Raw genomic sequence first — 20,186 nt, 5'->3', positions numbered from 1 at the left:
ATATTAGAAGCAGAGCATCAAACAACAAAATTTTATTTTTAAACAGACTCCTGCCAGTGATTTTTCTCAAATTGCAAGACAAATATACTGAATATACTTTGCTTAAAAACATTCCCAGATTACTAGGAAATGAATCAACACAAAAATACCCAAGTCATAGTACAAAGGGATTTTATTTTCCCCTTCTAGAAAATTTTCCTGAAATGTGGATGAAGCTTGTGCAAAAATAGATGTTTAGACTAGCAAGATATATAATAGCAAAACATTGGAAATCTAAACACCTGATATTTAAGGAATGTTGATAAAGTGAAATATTAGGCAGGCATTAAAAATAATGTGAATAAAAATCTTGTTTGTTTTATGTTTTTAAAAAGCCAAATGCAAAATTTATATACAGTATAAACCTAACCAAATTCATATACATACATATATAATATATATAAAATGTATAATCAATTCACCAATATCATTAGCAGTGTCTGCATCTGAGTAAGGGTAAGATTTTATTTTATTTATTACTTATATGAGTATGGCTAAGTCATTATTTTTATTTCGTTATACTTTTCTGGTATTTCTAGATTGCCTATAATGAGTATATATTGTCTTATTATCTATAAAACAAAATAAAGAAAAAACTAATGGGGAGAGGGGCCTAGCTCTTTGTAGAGACTGAGCCCAATTTGGAAACTGTAGCTATACAAGGTAGAACAACAAAAAGGTAGTGATATGGCAAAATTTTCACAGTGATTATATCTGGACAATGAGATCATGGCTGTTTTCTTCTTTATGCTCTAGCATATCTACCAAAATGTCTTTCATGAGCATATATTACTTATAAATTAGAATATTAAATTTTTTTAAGATGGTAAGAGTCGTGCCATCATGTTAAGTATAATTTTGAACTAATGGGCACATCCTGGCACAAATACTTCCTGGGTGTGTCTGATTCTGCTAGCGGCCCACCTACCATCAATTTTCTTCTCCTTTCTTACTAACCCCGATTATGTTGTGAATGACAATATTCTGTGCTGGGAAAAAAACTAGATATGTCAACCCCTCTTTTAGCTGGGAGTGGCCTGTGACATGGTCCTGGCCAATGAGATGTAAGTAGAATGACTGGATAGGGTGTCAGAGAAAGCACTTTGATTTTATGTCTATCTCCTTCCCTTCTGTTTGTACTTGAAAGGAGAATGTGCAGGCTGAAGTTCCAGCAGGCTTACTGTGGACACAAAGATGAGGACCACACCTTAAAGATGATGGAAGAAAAATCTAAAAAGGAGAGTTCCTGGTGATATCACAGAGCAGCCATATCAATCTTCTTGACTGGCTACCTCTGGACTTCCCATAACATCAGAGAAAATAAACCTCTCTCTCATTAAGCAGTTGTTATTTAGGTTTTCTGCTACATTCAGCCAAATTCAGTCCCTAACTGCTACCTACGATAGTGTGACTTTGGAAACATTACTTAGCCTTTTGTATGACCCTGAATTATTGGCCCTAATTCTTCACTCCTCCCTGTATGCACACCCTTGCCATGGACTTGTGTAGAATATCCTTCCTTGACTTTTGACTTTGAGTTTAGCTTTATGACTTTGGCCAATGGGATGTGTGGAAGTGACAGTGTGCCAAGTTCAGAGCCAAGGCTTTAAGAGACCCCACATTTCTGCTTTCCCTCTTGAGCCTGTGTTATTGCCATGAGAACAGACCCTGACTAGCTATAGGTATGAAATATATTTCATACTCCAATGACTTATTGGACGTCTAGTCTTTGTAGAACTAATTTTTCTTAGTTTTAACATGGCAGCAATTTAAAAAGAAACACCGGGGAACTAGAGTGCCTCTAGAGAATGACAAGAATTTTGTCAGAAAAACATGGAAAGAATTGAATATATTTATCTGGAGAAAAAGCTGGTGTATTCTATTCTATGAACTATTCTCAGTTTTGTTAGATGGGAAAGAGGACTTTATGTTGTTTCAGAACACCAGATTACAAATCTACATATGGTAGTGAATTTAATTTAACACAAAATAAATAAATAGAGCTGACCAATTGTGATGGAAGTCATACTAAAGGAAGTAAGCTCCATTTTACTGAATGTTTTTTATCTCAAAGCTAAAGGATGACCTTCAAAAATGTTGTAGACTTAATTCCTGTGACTAAGTGACTCTAAGATGTCAGGGACTGTCACACTTTTAAAGAGGGGGTATATATTTTTCTTTTTCCTAAAGTCTTAGGAGCAAATGAGTTGAGCATTTTAGCATGTTTAGTGATTTTCTGTTGAATGTTGGACAGTGTGAATGTTATCCTTGTGAAGTGTCTGAATTTTGTCGTCTCCCTTTAAGGAGTGTTAACTTTGTTTTTTTCAGGTGGTTAAATTATTTGTGGATGAGTTCAACTCCTTTGAGGACTATTTTCAGCTTTACTAGGATGACTCTAGAGTAGTCTTGATGCCAGGGATAATTTGGTCCTACTACTAAGTAATGACTGCTCAGAGGTTTTCACTGAGGTTTCCGCTCTGGCCAGAGCTCAAATGTCTACCCGTCTTCTATGAGTTATTAGCCTACAACTCCCTGGTTGATCTTTGCCGGGCTGTGTGGATTTTCAGTCTATGCATGCACAGCCAAAGACCTTGCAAAGACTCAGATTCATGGAGCTCTTCTTTTGCACAGCTTCCTCCTTTCCAGAACTCTGCTCTTCAGGGGCTGCCCGGTGGTGCAGTGGTTAAGTGCACATGTTCCGCTTCAGTGCTCTGCTTTGGCGGCCCGGGCGTCACTGGTTCAGATCCCGAGTGTGGACATGGCACTGCTTGTCAAGCCATGCTGTGGTAGGCGTCCCACATATCAAGTAGAGGAAGATGGGCACAGATGTGAGCTAAGGGCCAGTCTTCCTCAGCAAAAAGAGGAGGATTGGCAGCAGATGTTAGCTCAGGGCTAATCTTCCTCAAAAAAACCCCAAAAAACAAAAAACTCTGCTCTTCAACTCCCAGCTCCCCCAGCCTCTGGGGATGCTGATGTCCCTCTCCTCAACTCAGCTACGTCTCTGGACTCTATTTAGGTTTACTTTCCTGTGATCTGGAAATTGCCTCCCCAGAAACTTCGGGCAATCAACCTCATATGTTTCCTCTCTCTCAAGTATCACAGTCCTGTGTTGTCTGTTTTCCAGCGTCTGAGATGAGTTGCTTTATGTATTTTGTCCAGTTTTCTGGTTGTTGGTGGGAAAGTTAAATCCAGTCTTTGTTATTCCATCTCGGTCAGAAGTGGAATTGTGGGTAATGTGGGAGAGAGGCTGTTAGGAAATAGTCATCTAGGAGAGTAGAAAAGTATGCCTAATAGACATTTTCAGGTCATTGCTGGGCAGTATGAATGCTCATCTGAAGGTTATGATCATGAATAGGAAGTGAAAGCCACCTGCCAAGTTAAGTGGTTTTCTTCAGGCGTCGTTCAGTAGCTCAGCAGCAGCTCGGGAAGATGAGGTGGTTGGCCTGGTCTGGAATCGGAGTGTTGTCAGACTAGCGGTTATAGTGATAGACTAGGGCTTTTAAACCAGCCTTGATCAACGAAAGCAATTTAGCAGTTCTTTAGATATTGTAAAGACCTTGCTAAGAAAGTTTCCATTGACTAACAGAGATCCATAATTACCAGTTGGAAGAATACTTTAGAGTTTACAAAGTCATTTCACAGATAACAAATGAGCTGTTCCTTACAATAGCTTCACGAGAGAACGAAAAATTATCATTTCATTCTACAGGTTCAAGGTTCAGAGAGTGTAAGAGACCAGCCTAAGGCTACACAGCTTCTAGGTCACAGAGCCATCTTAGTCCTATTGTTCTAATCAGTATTTACGATTTGAAGGGAACTCTTTTAAGGCCCTGAGAAAAGTTCTAGACTCTTTCCCTCAGAAAAAGGCATGCAGTCCCTAATTTTGTACATAATTTCAGAGAATTCACAGATTCCCTGAAGCTCATGCAAGCCTCAGTAGATTTTTGATCAAGAATCTCTAATGCAGCTGGACGGTGGTTATATGGATGTTCACTTTATAATTATTTATTCAGTGATGCGTGTATGTTACATTGACCTGTTCCGTATATATTTCATAATAAAAAGTAAAGAAAAGGCACAATAATGTAGAACTTCTCGACTTTTAGTTTGCTTTTTGGCCATAAGTCACTAAAATATAGCTGCATCTTGGTTTTCAAGAAAATACTTAAATGTTTAAAAAAATACAAATCTTGTGCTTTTCACTCTCTCTCACTTTTTGTTCTCCATTATTGTCCATATGCTGTGCGATGCTTACCTACTTTTTTTAAAAAAAAATACAGCCCTCACGTTAGTCTGTATACGTAGTATATCAATTTTGAAACTGTGGAAGTCAGAGAGCCTTGGAATTAGCTGACAGTTTCCTTTTACAGTTTAACTTTCTCCACAAAAATGCTTGATAATGGAGAGGGAAGCTGAATTTTCAGGGTAATGATGAGAAAAACTGTGGAACAAGCAGGACAATGTAAGTCACCCTTGTTCCAGTTTCTCTTAGAATAAGCATGAACTATTTTTAGTCTACTTTCCTTCATCCTTTCAGTCAAGATCATGAGATCATTCCTTAGTCATCTTCCTTACAGAGATTCCTTTTAAGAGGTATGTTACTTGGGCACAGATATGAAGAGGCAGAAAAGAAAGCGAATAGTTGAGTTTCCTGACACAAAATAGCACTGCTGTCCATTAGTCTGACCCTTAAAAAAATCTACTTTTCTTTATGATTGTCAATCATCTTTAAAGGTAAGACAAATGATGAGTGAAAGCATTAATTCTTTATTTCCCATCTTTTTCTCCACTACATGAACCAGTCAGTGGAGAAACAACAGATCTTAGGATCAGATTTTCACAGCCTAAATCAGGGGGCAAATTGAAACATTTACTGCAGATACCCAAGTATGGGGTCCTGCTCCTTCACATATTACAAAATAATCGAAATTACAAGAGCACAAAATGAAAAAAATTGTCAGTGAATTTTATTATAATCAAATTCAAGCCTCTAAAGAGAAGTGGAGGCAGTAGTGGTTCTTAAAATTATTTTTCCCCCAAACTGGGTAACTTTCATACACCTAGTCCTAATCAGGAAAACAGGATCTAAAGCATACAAACGTTTGCTATTACAGCCTCTGTGGCAGTCATTCTCCACTCTGGAGAGTGAGGGAGAGGATATCAGAAACACCTTGGGAGTCCCTGATGATGAACTCTGATGGGCCCTACGTATCTATTTTGTATATGTGGAAAATGTTACTGTGTATCTCTTTTTTTTTTTTTTTTTTGAGGAAGACTGGCCCTGAGCTCACATCCATGCTAATCTTCCTCTACTTTATATGTGGGACGCCTACCACAGCATGCCTTGCCAAGTGGTGCCATGTCCACCCCCGGGATCCGAACCGGTGAACCCCGGGCCGCCAAAGCAGAATGTGCACACTTAACCACTGTGCCACTGGGCCGGCCCCCTGTGTAGCTTTTTTAAAAGGTTTTTCCCTGTCTTTTACCCACTCAGTCCCACACCCATCTCCCCAGTCCTTAACCAACAACCAAGTCTTCATTAATGTCTCTTGAATCAATTCAATTCTCTCATTCCCACTTCTCCTGAATTAATTAAAGCAACTACCTTTTCTTGCCCGGATTACTGAAACAGCCAACTCATTGAGCTCCCTGCCTCCAGTCTTGTACCCATCCAAAGCTTTGCCTATACTCACATGGTATTTCAAAAGCAGAAAGCTGATCATGCCACTCCTCTGTTAAAACTTTATGAAGGCTTCTTGGTGGCCTTGGTAAAGTCCAAACTCCTTGCCATGACGTGTAAGGCCCTCCATGGTCTGATGTCAGCTCACCCCATCCAACCTCAGCTCTCACAACTACCTTCTCATCGTTGCAGACTCCCTCATCATTCTCCGGCCATGTTGAATTACTGGCTGGCCTCCAGGCCTTTGCGCAGAGGTTTACCACTCTATCTGAATATCCCTTTTCCCTCTTCACCTGGTTAATTCCTCCATGTTTTCAGAAGCCATATCCCCTATGAAACTTTCCTTGACCTGTCAATATTGGGTTTAGGGTCCTCCACCTTCCCCTCTGCCAAGTTCTAAAACATTTTCACCACCCAGAAAGACAGCTCCATAGCCATTAAGCAGTCACTCCCCTCCCCACAGTCCTTACACCTGATGGAGCTCTCAGTTCTCCAGGGATCTGTTTGCTTGTCTGTCTCTCCCACTAGAACATAAGCTCCTGGAAGGCAGGGAAAGTATTTTGTGAAATCCCCAGAGCCTGAGATGTAACTGTCATGCCGGACTATTTGGGTTAGAGAGGTGAGTATAGGAGTGGGTGAGTGAAAGAAAGGGAGAAGTTTTAAATGTCTCTGCTGAAGGGTTAGGGAGATTTCTGAAGGAAACTGCAATTTTGGAAGGACAGGAGGAGGCATTTAATGACAGGTCTTCAGAAGAACTTCCTCCGACTCTACCTTTGGCTCTCCTGCCTTAGAATCCTCTGCCTACCCCCAAGCACCCCTTTCTGCATCCCCAGGAAGAGAGTCTGTTCTCAGTCTTCCCTTCCCTCCATGCCTCAAGCTAGAGCCGGGCAATGTCTGACGGTGCCAGGGCTCCAGCAGGGGAGTGCTGCGCTATTGGGCCCCAGGCTTACAGGCTTCCTGGGAGAGCAGCTGTTGGAGGTGGGCATGGGGGCTGGGCATTGGGCTCCAGATTGAATTTCATCTCTGTGATTCTCTCCCACTGTGGGGACCACTATGGCATGGCCCCCAAGGACAAACTTTAATTTGGTACAGTCTAAACCTTTATTAAAGAAAGAATATTTTCTCAATTATCAAGGAACCCACCTTGCTCTGTAGTCCATAAGTCCTCATTTTTGTGAGGAGAAATTTTTTTTTTTTTTTGGTGAGGAAGAGTGGCCCTGAGCTAACATCTGTGCCAATCCTCTGCCGTTTTGTTTGTGGGATGCCACCACAGCATGGCTTGATGAGCAGCGTGTAGGTCCACACCAGGAACTGAACCTGTGAACCGCGGGCTGTGGAAGCAGAGCGCTCAGACTTAAACACTATGCCATGGGGTTGGCCCAAGAAGGAATTTTTTTGATCCTCTTCCAGCTTTGCTGAAATTATAAAAGACCTGCATTCCACTTTTAGCAGCTGTTTTCTTATGTCTGAACAAAGGCCAAAGATTCCATCAGATTATTTCAATTCAGTTGTCCCTCTGATTGGGAGGGCTGGACTGCCAATTCCTCCTGGCACACTGCAAGCAGGAAGGTAGTAGTATATCACCTGGATTTCTCATCTGCTCTCCAAGCTCATTATCTGTAACACTAATCTTCTCTCCAAACCCATCCCACTCTTGCCATTCTTTAGTGGGATGACTTGTCATTGATTTAAAAGTAGGCCCAATGATTTAAGCAGCCCCAGACCTGTTTCAGGTAATTTACTTCTCTACCTCCCCACCCTGCACACTCAGACCTGTCACTGAGCTTGCCCACTCAGCCTGCTTAGCATGTCTCATGTCCATTCCCTTCTGTAATTACCATGCTCTATCTGAGGCCTGTTACTGGAATCCCTTCAATGTTTCATCTGCTTCCAGTCCACCCCACTCCCAAATGTAAAGTTGATCATGAATTCCCTATGCATGGCCCTTTGAAGACTTCCCACTACATACAGAAGAAAATTCAGTCCCCCTCACATGGGATGCAAATTTCTCCATGATCTGGCTTCTTTATCTCTAGACCCGTACTGTTCGATATGGTAGCCACTAGCACATGAAGCTATTTAAATTTAAATTAGTTAAAATTACATGAAATTTAAAATTCAATTCCTCGGTTGCACTAGCCACAAGTGGCTAGTGGCTACCATTATTAGATAATGAAGATATGGAACATTTCCATCATTGCAGAAAGTTCTGTTGGACACTTATCTCCCCCCTGCTACACCTGAACTCAATCTTCCCGAAGGCTCTCGCCTTTGACGTTCTGTGCTTCTGCTGAGGCAGCTTCCTCTAATTGTATTACTTGTTCTACCCAACTGTGCCTTTCAAGATACAGCTCGAATGTCACCCTGTTCAGTGAAGTCTTTCCCAACCAAATCTCCCACCCTCATACAATTGATCACTTCCCCATTTGGGCCCCCATTGCACTCTGTGGAGATTTACCGTTGCGCCCCCAACCCTCCAAGACACTATTGTTTCCTGTTACCATAGTGTGAGCTTGGGGGATGGGGGCAGGGCCGAAATCTTATTCATCTTTGTATTCCCAGCTCCTAGACTAATGTCTGACTTGTACTATACACTAAACAACTACTTTTGTGAATGAATAAGTACTACAAATAAATATTCACAAGGTCAAGATTGCATCAGTTTTCAGAAACAGGGAACATCCTAATTTAAATCCTTCACCAACAGGTAAAAACCTTGAAAAAGGAATGTATTTCAGTCAGGTCATCAAAATACAATATAACCTCTCTTAAATCACAGTCTCATGCTAGAGTTGTGTTCCATTTAAAATTAAGCCACAAGATGCCTGACAGTTTGAGCGGATAATTGAGGTGGTTTGACAGGCGCAGCGAGATGAGGCTGACTGCACAGGGAAGCTATTCTGGCTCAGCAATTAGATACACGCCCACAATATTAAAAGCACGAAAATTCGGCTAGCGTTCAAATATTTATTAAGTGCCTAGGTTTAAAAATAGTTTATTGGGACATTTTCCATTATGAAAGTAGCATATGCTGTTTATGGAAATTTTGGGGAAAAAACCCCATCACCTATAATTTCATTAACAAAGATTAGTATTGATAACATGTTTGTGTAATTATTTATTCGATGCTTATTCATGTATGTTTGTTTTACATTCTTATCATACCTTATGTTATTCTTTTACACTTACCATCACAACACAAATTTCTACATCTTATTATCGAGTGTATACATTCTTTTTATTAGCAGCATAATATGCAATTGAGTGGATGTGTCATAATTTACCGAAGTATTCCCGTTATTGATTATTTAGCATCTTTTCAAGTTTTCTCCATTATAAATAACACTGGGACAAATAATTTTGAGTTTAAAAATTGTTTGTATTGCATGTGATTTTTTTCAGGAAAGAGTTCCAGATTTTTTTATAGGTCTTTTTTTACATGTGAATACCCAATTGTCCCAGCATCATTTAGTGAATACCCTATTTTCCCACTGCTCTGCAATGCCAGATCTGTCATTAATCAAATGTTCTTAAATAAATGGGCCAATTTTTAGGTACTCTATTCTATTCCATTGGTCTATTTGGTGATGCCTAAGCCAATACCACATTGTTTGAATTAAAACGTGTGTATAATAAGGCTACGTGTCTAAGAGGCATTGCCTCCTGCCTGATCTTCTCCACAAGGATCTTGGTCTTGTACAATGGGTTAAAGGAGGCCCCCATATATTGGCCCCATGTTGTTTACTTCTTCACAATATGCTTGGATTGTTAGCTCAAAGCCTGCCAGTGCAAAATCCAAAATCTGACATATTCAATCACATTAAATATAGCTCCGATAAGCATTTACTTTTAGCCATTTAGAGCCTGCCTGCTTTGCATACCCCATGAAACTGCATCCAACATCTGCCAGCTCCAAAAGACTCCAAACCACTGCTGCCTGTCTCAGTCAGCCGGGGCCGTATAACAAAATACCACTAGATGAATGGCGTAAACAACAGGCATTTATTTCTCACCGTTCTAGAGGCTGGAAGTCCAAGACCCTGCTGTTGGCATGGTCAGGTTCTGGTGAGAGCTCTCTTCCTGGTTTACAGACAGCCACGTTCTCTCTGTGCCCTCACATAGGGGGTGGGGTGGGGAGTTGGGAATGAGCAGGTAGTAGAGAGCTCTCCGGTGTCTCTAATTATAAGGGCACTAATTCCATCATGGGAGCTCGACTCTCATGACCTCACCTAAACCTAATTACCTTCCAAAGGCTCTACCTTCTAATACCATCAACCTATGAATTTTGGGGAGACACATACATTCAGTCCATAACATCGCCCTTCAGAACTCGGACCAGAGACTTCCCACCTTGCTGCTTCAAGACTTGTAATCCCCTTTCTGATTCCCCTCTGCCCTGGGTCTCCCTTGGTCTCCTCCTCCTTCCATTCTTGGCACTTTGCTCTTCCATATGAATTTTGGGATCATCTTTTCATGCCGCAGAAAACAACCTGTTGGGATAGCTGCTAAAATTGTTTTGAATCTATGGATCAATATGGGGAACACTGGCATGTTTAAATCTTTTTATCCTTCAAATTTTCCTCTCACTGAACATAATATGTTTCATACATCTTGGACTTCTTTATTGTCTTTCAATAAAATTTTATAATTTTATTTGTAGAAGGCTTGAACATCTTTTGTTATATTCTGATTCTTTGTGGCCAGTATGCAAAAACACATTGATTTTTGTACCCAGCAAACTTGCTAAAGTCTCTTACTAATTCTACTAATAATTGATCGTGGTTTTCCTGGTTTTCTAAGTATACAATGATATCACATGCCAACAATGACTGTTTGACTTCTCTCTTTCTCATCCATTTTCTTTTTAATTAATACGCTTTATTTTCTTATTTTTAAAAAGATTATTTATTTATTTTTTTTGAGGAAGATTAGCCCTGAGCTAACTACTGCCAATCCTCCTCTTTTTGCTGGGGAAGACTGGCCCTGAGCTCACATCCATGCCCATCTTCATCTGCTTTATACATGGGATGCCTACCACAGCATGGCTTGCTAAGCAGTGCCATGTCTGTGCCCGGGATCAGAACTGGTGAACCCTGGGGCCAAGAAGTGGAACACATGAACTTAACCGCTGCACCACAGGGCTGGCCTCTTGTCTTTTCATTCTTTTAGCCAGTTCTTTCATAGAACAGAGTTTTTAATTTTAGTTAAGTCCAACTTATCAATTTTTTCTTTCATGGATTGTGCTTTTGGTGTTTTATTTAAAAAGTCATTGCCAAATTCAAGGGCGCTTAGATTTTTTCATATGTTATCTTCTAAGGGTCTTATATGTTTGCATTTTACATTTAGGTCTATGACCTATTTTGAGTTAATTTTTGTGAAGCGAGTGAGGTCTGTGAATAGATTTTCTTTTTTCTGTTCTGGATGTCCAGTTGTTCCAGCACCATTTGTTGAAAAGATTATCCTTTCTCTTTTGAATTCCCTTTGCTACTTTGTCAAAGATTAGTTGACTATATTTGTGTGGGTCTATTTCCGGGCTCTCTATTCTATTCAATTGATCCACGTGTCGGTTCTTAGGCCGACACCACACTGTCTTGATTACTGTAGCTTTGTAGTCAGTCTTGAAGTGAAGGAAGTGTCAGTCTCTCCATTTACTTTTCGTGTCTTTTCCATCTTTTACTATTCTAATTTGGACTTCCAGTTTGATGTTGAATAGTAGTAATGGTAATACTGAGCTCCATTATTTTCAAAGAAATACTTATATTATCCCATTAAGTGCAATGTTTGCTGAAAATAAATACCATTTTTGGGTTAAGAAAGTTCCCTGCTATTTCTGGACAGGAATTTGCATTTTAACAAGCATCCCAGGTTATTCTAGCTCAGGTGGTCCAGAGGCACAAACTTTGAAAAAGTAATTAATATGAAAGAAATACCATCTCTAGCAAGCACTTCTCCATCTTTTCAGCATTATATAAAATTCTGTCTTTGATTTTTTTTTTAAAGATTGGCACCTGAGCTAACATCTGTTGCCAATCCTCTTTTTTTCCTTCTTCTCCCCAAAGCCCTCCAGTACATAGTTGTATATCCTAGTTGTGAGTGCCTCTGGTTGTGCTATGTGGGATGCCACCTCAGCATGGCCTGATGAGCGGTGCCATGTCCACACCCAGGATCTGAACGGGCGAAACTCCGGGCCACCAGAGCAGAGAACACGAACTTAACCACTTGGCCATGGGGCTGGCCCCTCTGTCTTTAATTCTCATGGACAATGATAATTTTGTGTGTTAGACGCTTTAAAAAATAGATTAGCTATGTTGACAACTTGGTAATAAAAATGACTTGAAGTACCAAAAGCATTGTCATAATTTATTGATACTTATACATTTTTTTTACCATTATTAGAAGTGCTGAAGACTTCTAATACAATAAACTGCACATGTTTAAGGTGGATAGTTTGATAAATTTTGACATGTATCCACCCATGAAGGCATAACCACAATCAAGATAATGAACATATCAACATATCATCAGCGCCGCCACCCCGCAAGTTCCCGCCTGTCCAGTGCATTCTCTCCCTTCCATTCCTCCCTTACACTCCCATCCAAGCAGATCAGGCAACCACTGATTTGCTTTCTGTCTCAATAGATTATTTGCATTTTCTAGAACTTTATATAAGTGGAATCACACAATATGTATTTTTTGGTGTAGCTTCTTTCAGACAACATAATTATTTTGAGATTCATCCATGTTGTTGTGTATATCAATAGTTCATTCCCATTTATTGCTGACTAGTATTTCATTGTATGAGTAGACCACAATTTCCTTATCACAAGTAGTAAATCCGCATTTTTAATGTGGTAAAAATAAAGTTATTTGGCTCAAAATCAGAAGGTAGAACTCTTTAACATTAATGAAATTGCTCAGACAAGAAGCACATGAAGAATAAGTTATGAGAAGAGACTATTTGTTTTAATCAAAGGTAGGAAATGTGATAAGAACAAGGTCTGAAAGAGATAGAGAAAGCAGCGGAGAATGAGCAATTTGGAGAGCAAGAACAGAATATGAACTGAGAAATCCAGTCATAAGAAGTTGGTAGCAGGTGTAATAGTAAATTTTAAAACATTTAAATTTAATGAAGTCTAACTTATTAATCTTTTACTTTATGTTTAGTACATTTTATGTCCTGTTTAAGAAAACTTTGCCTAACCCCAAAGTCACGAAGATATTCTGAATCGCCTTCTAGAAGCTTTATTGTTTTGCCTTTCACATTTAGACCTATAATACACTGGGAATTGATTTTGGTGTTTGATGTGAAGTAGAAGTCAATATTCATTCATTTTTTTCCCCATACCGATATCCAGTTGGTCCAGCACCATTCATTAAAAAGAGCATTCTTCCCCCCATCACATTGCAGTGTCTCCTTTGTCAAATATCAAGTATTCATAAATGTGTGGTACATTGGCCTGTTTAGATAATGTATTCTATTCTTTTAGACCATACTTTGCATCAATACCATAGTGTATTAATTATTGTAGCTTTGTGATAAATCTTCATAAGAGCAAATTATTCTAACTTTGTTCTCCTTTAAGATTGTATCAGTTATTTTTGGCCCTTTGCCTTTCCATATAAAATCATCTTGTTAATTTCCTTGAAAATACTTGCTAGATTTTTATTGGTGGCTATAGAATTTAAATCTATAGATTAATTTTTAACATCTTTATAATGTTGAGTCTTCTAATCTATGAACACGGTTTATCTCTCCATTTATTTAGTTCTTTAATTTTCCTCAATAATGTTTTATAGTTTTCTGTGTAGATGTCTCACGTATCTTTTGTTGATTTGGGGACCATTGCAAAAATACTGATGCTCAACCCCGTCTCCCAGACATTCTGAATCAATTGATCTGGTATAGGTCCCAGGCATTTGAATTTTTCCAAGATGCCCAGGTGGTTATAGTGTGCAGCCACAGTTCAGAAACACTGCTCTGGAAACCTTTCTCAGTGTTTTTGAGGTGTTGTCATTCATCCAGTTAAAAACTGTCTAGATATATTATCATCCAGTCCTGTCTTTTTATCTCTGAAACAGTCAGTGTCTTTATTTGGAAAAAGTGTCTTTGCAGATGTAATTAAGTTAAGAATCTTGACATCAGGAGATTACCTTGGATTATCCAGGTGGGCCCTAAATGCCATTGCAAGTGTCCTGATAAGGGAGATAACACAGACACACATAGGAGAAGGCAATGTGAAGATGGAGCAGAGAGAGATGGAGCTACAAGCCAAAAATGCCAACAGTCTCCAGAAGCTGGAAGAGACAAGGAACAGATTTCCCCTTAGGGCTTCCAGAGAAAGCATGACCCTGTCCATAGCTTTATTGCAGACTTCTGACCTCCAGAAGCTGTAAGAGAATAAATTTCTGCTCTTTTAACCCACCTAGTTCGTGTTAATTTGTTACAGCAGCCCCAGGAAATTAATATACAACCTTTCAGATAATATCTGTTCATCTAAACTTACAAGTCAAATATGCTAGAAAAGAAACATAAAATAGAGTGGAGTGATAAAGCCTCTGGGCTTTGGACATAAACAGCCTGACTGATGGGCAGTCTTGGGAAAGTTACTGAAACTTCATGGGTCTCACTTTTCTAATCTGTACAAGAGTACCTACCAACCACGTGGGCCTAGTGATGATTAAACCACTTATTGTACAGAAAGCCCTTAGGAGAGAAGCCTGGAACAAGGGAAGTACTCAAGAAGTACCAGGGGTTATCGTAAGAAAAAAATCTCACAATGACAGAATAAATGTAATATAGCAGGTAGGGTAGTTAGGGTTTCTCTTTTTTTTCTTTCTTTTTTTTTAAGGAAAAGTATCTCTTTCTCTAAGACAGATTTTTGATCAGAGGTGCATAGAGGAGCTTCCAAGGCTGTGTGGACCTGACACTGTATTCAAACTTCTGTGAACCTGGGCATTTCTTTCTAGAGGGAGGGATCATGATTTCACAGCATCTTCAAAAGGTTTTATGGTTCAGTAAAGGCTACAAATGATTGAAAAGATTGAGAAAGTGAGAACAGGGTGTGCTGTGGTGGGGAGACACATTTCAACAACACTCTGGCCTTGTATTCTCCATCTTCTTATTGAAACAAACTTCTCAATCATCACGTTGGGGAGAGGGCCAAGGAGCACAGCACAGTGGTGACACCAAGGGGTGGCTTGGGGACAAGTGCTTTAGATTCCTCTTACTTCCCCAATAAATACATCAAAGTAGAAAGAGCAGTGTACTATGTGAATGCAGCTTCTAGAGGAGTCCTCTGCTCCTTCCGGTATGTTGTTGCCCTAGCTTGTCCTATATAGAATATTCTAGGTGTGGCCAATGGAGCAAGTCGGACAATCCATAAGGGATGTAGGGAAGGGAGAGTAAGACTGGCCTGCAGAGGCAAAGGTGGAATTGATAGACCAGGTAACCTTTCTGGTTTCCTCATTTTAGAAAGCCATAAAAGGAGGAGCTTGAACCAGAGGAGCCCTAAGTAACCTGCCAGCCCTGGATTCCTGTTATTTTAAATTTTTTTTTTTTTTTTGAGGAAGATTAGCCCTGAGCTAACATCTACTGCCAATCCTCCTCTTTTTGCTGAGGAAGACTGGCCCTGATCTAACATCCATGCCCATCTTCCTCTACTTTAAATGTGGGACGCCTGACACAGCATGGCTTGGCAAGTGGTGCGTAGGTCTGCAACCAGGAGCAGAAGCAGCGAATCCCAGGCCCCCAGTGCAGAAGGTGTGAACTTAACCACTGTGTCACCAGGCTGGCCCCAAGGATTCCTGTTATTTTAAATCTGCAATGGGGGGCCGGCCCCGTGGCCGAGTGGTTAAGTTCACGTGCTCCGCTTCGGTGGCCCAGGGTTTCACAGGTTCAAATCCTGGGCGCAGACATGGCACTGCTCATGAGGCTATGCTGAGGTGGCGTCCCACATGCCACAACTAGAAGGACCCACAACTAAAAATACGTAACTATGTACTGGGGAGCTTTGGGGAGAAAAAGGAAAAATTTAAAAATCCGGAAATCTGCAATGGCCCAGATTTGCTCCATTTCTCCAGCAGTACCCCAGAATGGAGGAATCTAGCAAAGCTCACATTGATGTGTAGAAATGGTGTGGGACAATGGGCCAAGCGGACCAGGCTGGAGCTGAGTTCACCAATTGAGGATGTCAGGAGGTCCGTTGGTGGAAAGAGAGACTAGCACTACTACTTCTGGTACTGAGTGAGATGAAGCTGAGTTCTATGGGGTCTAAGTATCAAGGAACAGTGAAATGAAATGTTCCTGGTGAGTTACTCTTAATCAGCGCTGTTACTAAAATTGTACTTTAATGTTGGAATGGTTAGAAGTCCAAATTTGTGCGGTCTACAGCATGTACGAGTGAGCTACTGTTAAAGCTGAATGGCAGTCTCTGAGAGCATCGGTGGGAACATGCACTGCCAAGTGTCTGACTTGCACTCCCAGAAAGAACAATAATCGGACTGTTATCCTCAGAGGTAAGTATAGCTCCTAAGAAGGAAGAAATCCCCTCTTTCTGAATTTATGTTATCTTTCATACAAAAATCAATGCAAAGAATTGCTTCCAAATTCAGCCTCAATGATATACACTATGTGACAACTACTCAAAGGACGTAAATGATTCCTATGCAGACCCCAGCGCCATTTTTCTTACATATATGTAAGGGAGCCACCTGCTGTCAAAATAGGATCCTACAGCTACAAATTCGTCCATTTTTCCCCCGGACTACATAACCGCGTAAGCTTAGCTCCAACAATCTAGACCAAGAATTTTACAGAATTCAAGAAGCTGACATAAAGTAGCTTTTAAGGAGAAGTACCTCACAATACTCTGTTTCTTTGCTAGTCAGAAAACGTTCATTAAGCTCTTATATCCATTTATTACCCATTGCAATTCTCAAAGAGGGTTCTGGCATGCTGGAATTAATAGGGCGCTCTGTAATAACAAATATCCCTGCCAATTTCCTTCTTAGTGTTTTTGGTAATACCATTCCTTCTGGAACTTGTGTTTGCCCGTCCCAATCCTACCTAACCTGCAACCTCAGCTCAAGCCTTTCCTCCATGAAGACTCTGTCCCTGTCCAGCCGCAGCGGCCTCCCTGCTTGGCCCTGCGCTCTGTCCCTGAGGCACCACACTTGCTGACGCTTCGTCATACGTGCACTGCTCCATGGTGATGTATGCTAAGAGCTGGCGCTCACCGTACGCCAGCACTGTTGGAAGCACTGTACTTTCATTACCTTATTTAGTTCTCATATTAGCCCTATGAGGTTACTGTTATAATCTTCATTTTGCAAAAGAGGGAACTGAGGCCTAGAGAGGTTTAAAAGAACCTGCCCAAAGTCATCAAGGCTTTTAAGCAGTAGAGCAAAGATTAAATCCATGCATCGGCCTTTCCAACTCATTTGCAAGCATCCAGGAGACAAGAAATACGTTGTCAGAGCATTTTGGAGTTCTCACAATGCTCAGCCTAGTGCTAGGATCTTCGAGGCTGTTGTCCAGTTTTACTACAGTTTACTAATTTTCCAGGAAGTGAGAAGACCCAGGGGAGAGGGTCATTTTGTCCCATTATTCAGGCTGATAAAAAACAAGTCTGACGATAGACTGTAGTAATAATAGGGAACTTGTACTGAGGATGCACTATGAGCCTGGCCCGGTGCTAAGTATCTTTATATGTTAACGTATTTAATCATTTTAATAGTCATTTCAGAGAGATTCTATTATGCATATTTTATAAATAAGGAAACTGAAGTACAGAGAAATGAAGTAACTTGCCTGAAGTCACACAGACTCCAGCCTATGCCTCACCTGTATGCTATCAGCTCACACCTACTGGGCAAGAATGATTATCTGCGAAGGGATTTGAAATTGTGGAGAACATACAGTGATGAAGATGGCCTTCGCCACAGAACACCAACTCCTGATGGCGCAAGAGTGGTGCCAGAGGGGCCGGCCCCGTGGCCGAGTGGTTGAGTTCACGTGCTCCCCTTCGGCCACCCAGGGTTTGGATCCTGGGCGCAGACATGGCACCACTTGTCAGGCCATGCTGAGGCGGCATCCCATATGCCACAACTAGAAGGACCCACAACTAAAATATACAACTATGTACTGGGGGAATTTGGGGAGAAAAAAACAGAAAAAAAATAAAGAAGATTGGCAACAGTTGTTAGCTCAGGTGCCAATCTTTAAAAAAAACAAAAACAAAACAAAACAAAAAAGAGTGGTGCCGGAGGCCGAGTCTCCACAGAAGCACTGCGTAGGCCCTTGGGGATCTCACTGGTTACTGCTGCCAGCACTGAGCCGGCCTCAGAGGGGCGCTGGTCCCCTTTTAACTCCTCAGCTTTTACTTGCTTTTAAAACCCATGACAATCCTGAAGCAAGGCTGAAACATTTAAACAGAATTTACCGAAGTTGGGGGAATGAAACAAATAAAGAAGGAGCATATCAGAGAGCACCGTAATCTGGTTACAAGATGTGGTCCTCTCTCCAAGGCTTGAACAACTCGGAGACTCTTGACCTTCCTTCCTGCTGAGGCTCCATTCTTGTGTTTGCCACACAAGAGCACTCATCTGGCACCTTTCCTCTTCAAAGTCGGGCCCTTGGAGGCTGGGTCGGGGAGGAGGTGGGACTTTCCTATGGGGTGAGACAGAATTCAGAATTCCTGTTTCCCGCAGGAGGGCCTGCCTCTGCCACAGATGATGGACGTCGGAGATGAGTGACCTCTTGGGGGGATGCCTCCCCTGCAGCCCCTCCCTCCAGGAATGAGTCCTCTTCCTATGCCTCAACAGGACTGTCCGTGTGAGATATGTACATGTATGGTAGCAGGTGGCCATTACTTGGCCGGGGTATCAAGAGACAAAAGGAATTCGCACACCAGGATGCCTGTGAGATTAGAGAAGCCAACAAGATGAATGGACTCTGGCCAGGAGCACATCCTGACAACACCAAATGCACGTGCACATGTGCCCATGAGCGCGGACCAGAGGGTGGTGATGTACATTTCTGCTTCCAAATATTATAATTTGAGGTGCTAATGAGGGGACATCATCAAGAAGGCTGCATATGGAGACAAAATCGAAGACAACACATTCGTCATCACTTCTACTGATGCCCTCTCCGAACCTGTTTGTCCACTGCTACCAGGAGCCTGACTACCTTGAGGAGAACCAGACCCATGTCGTGGATGTTCAAAAAGCTATTCATTATTTTTACTAAATGCCTGTTTAATGCTTTTCTTTTTTAAAACCTACTATTTCTCAATCTGGCAACAATGCTTTACGTAGAAGTTCTTCTTTGGGGCTTGCCTTTGGGATCAGTTTGGTCTTTGCCTCTGTTGAATCTGTCCCATCTAGTCCCAGGATATATGGATTCTCATGTGTTCCAGCAATTCCTTCGAACACGGCACACACCAAAAGTATAAGGCATTGCAGAGTCAGTGGTTATTGATGAGAATAGATGCAACAATTTCTTCTACTTGAAATGCATTTCCTTCCTGATCATTTAGAAATAATATCATCAATCATGTCTATTTTATGGATGCAACTGTTTTCTAGGAAAACCTTCTGTAGACATAGATATCTGTGATACCTTCACGTAAGGTAAAGGTCTGCAAATTACAGCCCGCAGGCTAAGTCCATCCCCTGCCTGTTTTTGTATGGCTTGCAAGCTGAGAATGATTTTTCTATTTTTAAATAGTTGGAGAAAAAACAAAGAACAATAATATTTTGTGACATGTGAAAACGATATGAAATTCAAATTTTAGTGTCCATGATAAAGTGTGATTGGAACACAGCTACGCTCATCCTACACATTGTCTCAGGTTGCTTTAGCTCTGTAATGGCAGAATGGATTAGTTGCAACAGAGATGGTATGGCCTGCAAAGCCTAAAATATTTCATATCTAGTCCTTTACAAAAGTTTAGCAAGCCCTGACATAGTGCAACAGACTCTCTTACTGTGATGCATAAACTATATCTTCATTCTTTTTCAAATCATCTCAGTGGCCTTATTTTACAGATGAAGGAATATGAGGCCCAAAGATGTTATTAATAATGTGAATGATACAGAGCCTGAATTACAATACTTGGTCAAGTTACTTAGCTCTCTAAACCTTAGTTACATCACTTATCGAAAAATAATGTTGACCTCATACAGTTGTGGGGGAGGTGCAGGGAAATAAGGGATGGAGGGGGTTGGGCATAGTGTCTGGCATAAGCACTTACTAAACATAGATATTTTTATTAGTTAACTATATCATTGTTACTATTAAAGCTCAGATCTTCTGATTTAGACTAGTACCCTTTTCACTATAATAAACTACTCCTCCTAAAGAAAAAACAGGAATAGGTTATATAATCATTGATTTTAAAATGTTATTGGTGTTTTATCAAGATTTTAGATAATTTCCACTCACTCCCTAGACATCTGATCCACT

The sequence above is a fragment of the Equus przewalskii genome, chromosome 9, assembly GCF_037783145.1.
Source record: "Equus przewalskii isolate Varuska chromosome 9, EquPr2, whole genome shotgun sequence".
Lineage (NCBI taxonomy): Eukaryota > Metazoa > Chordata > Mammalia > Perissodactyla > Equidae > Equus > Equus przewalskii.
Note: the sequence above shows the minus strand (reverse complement) of the source record.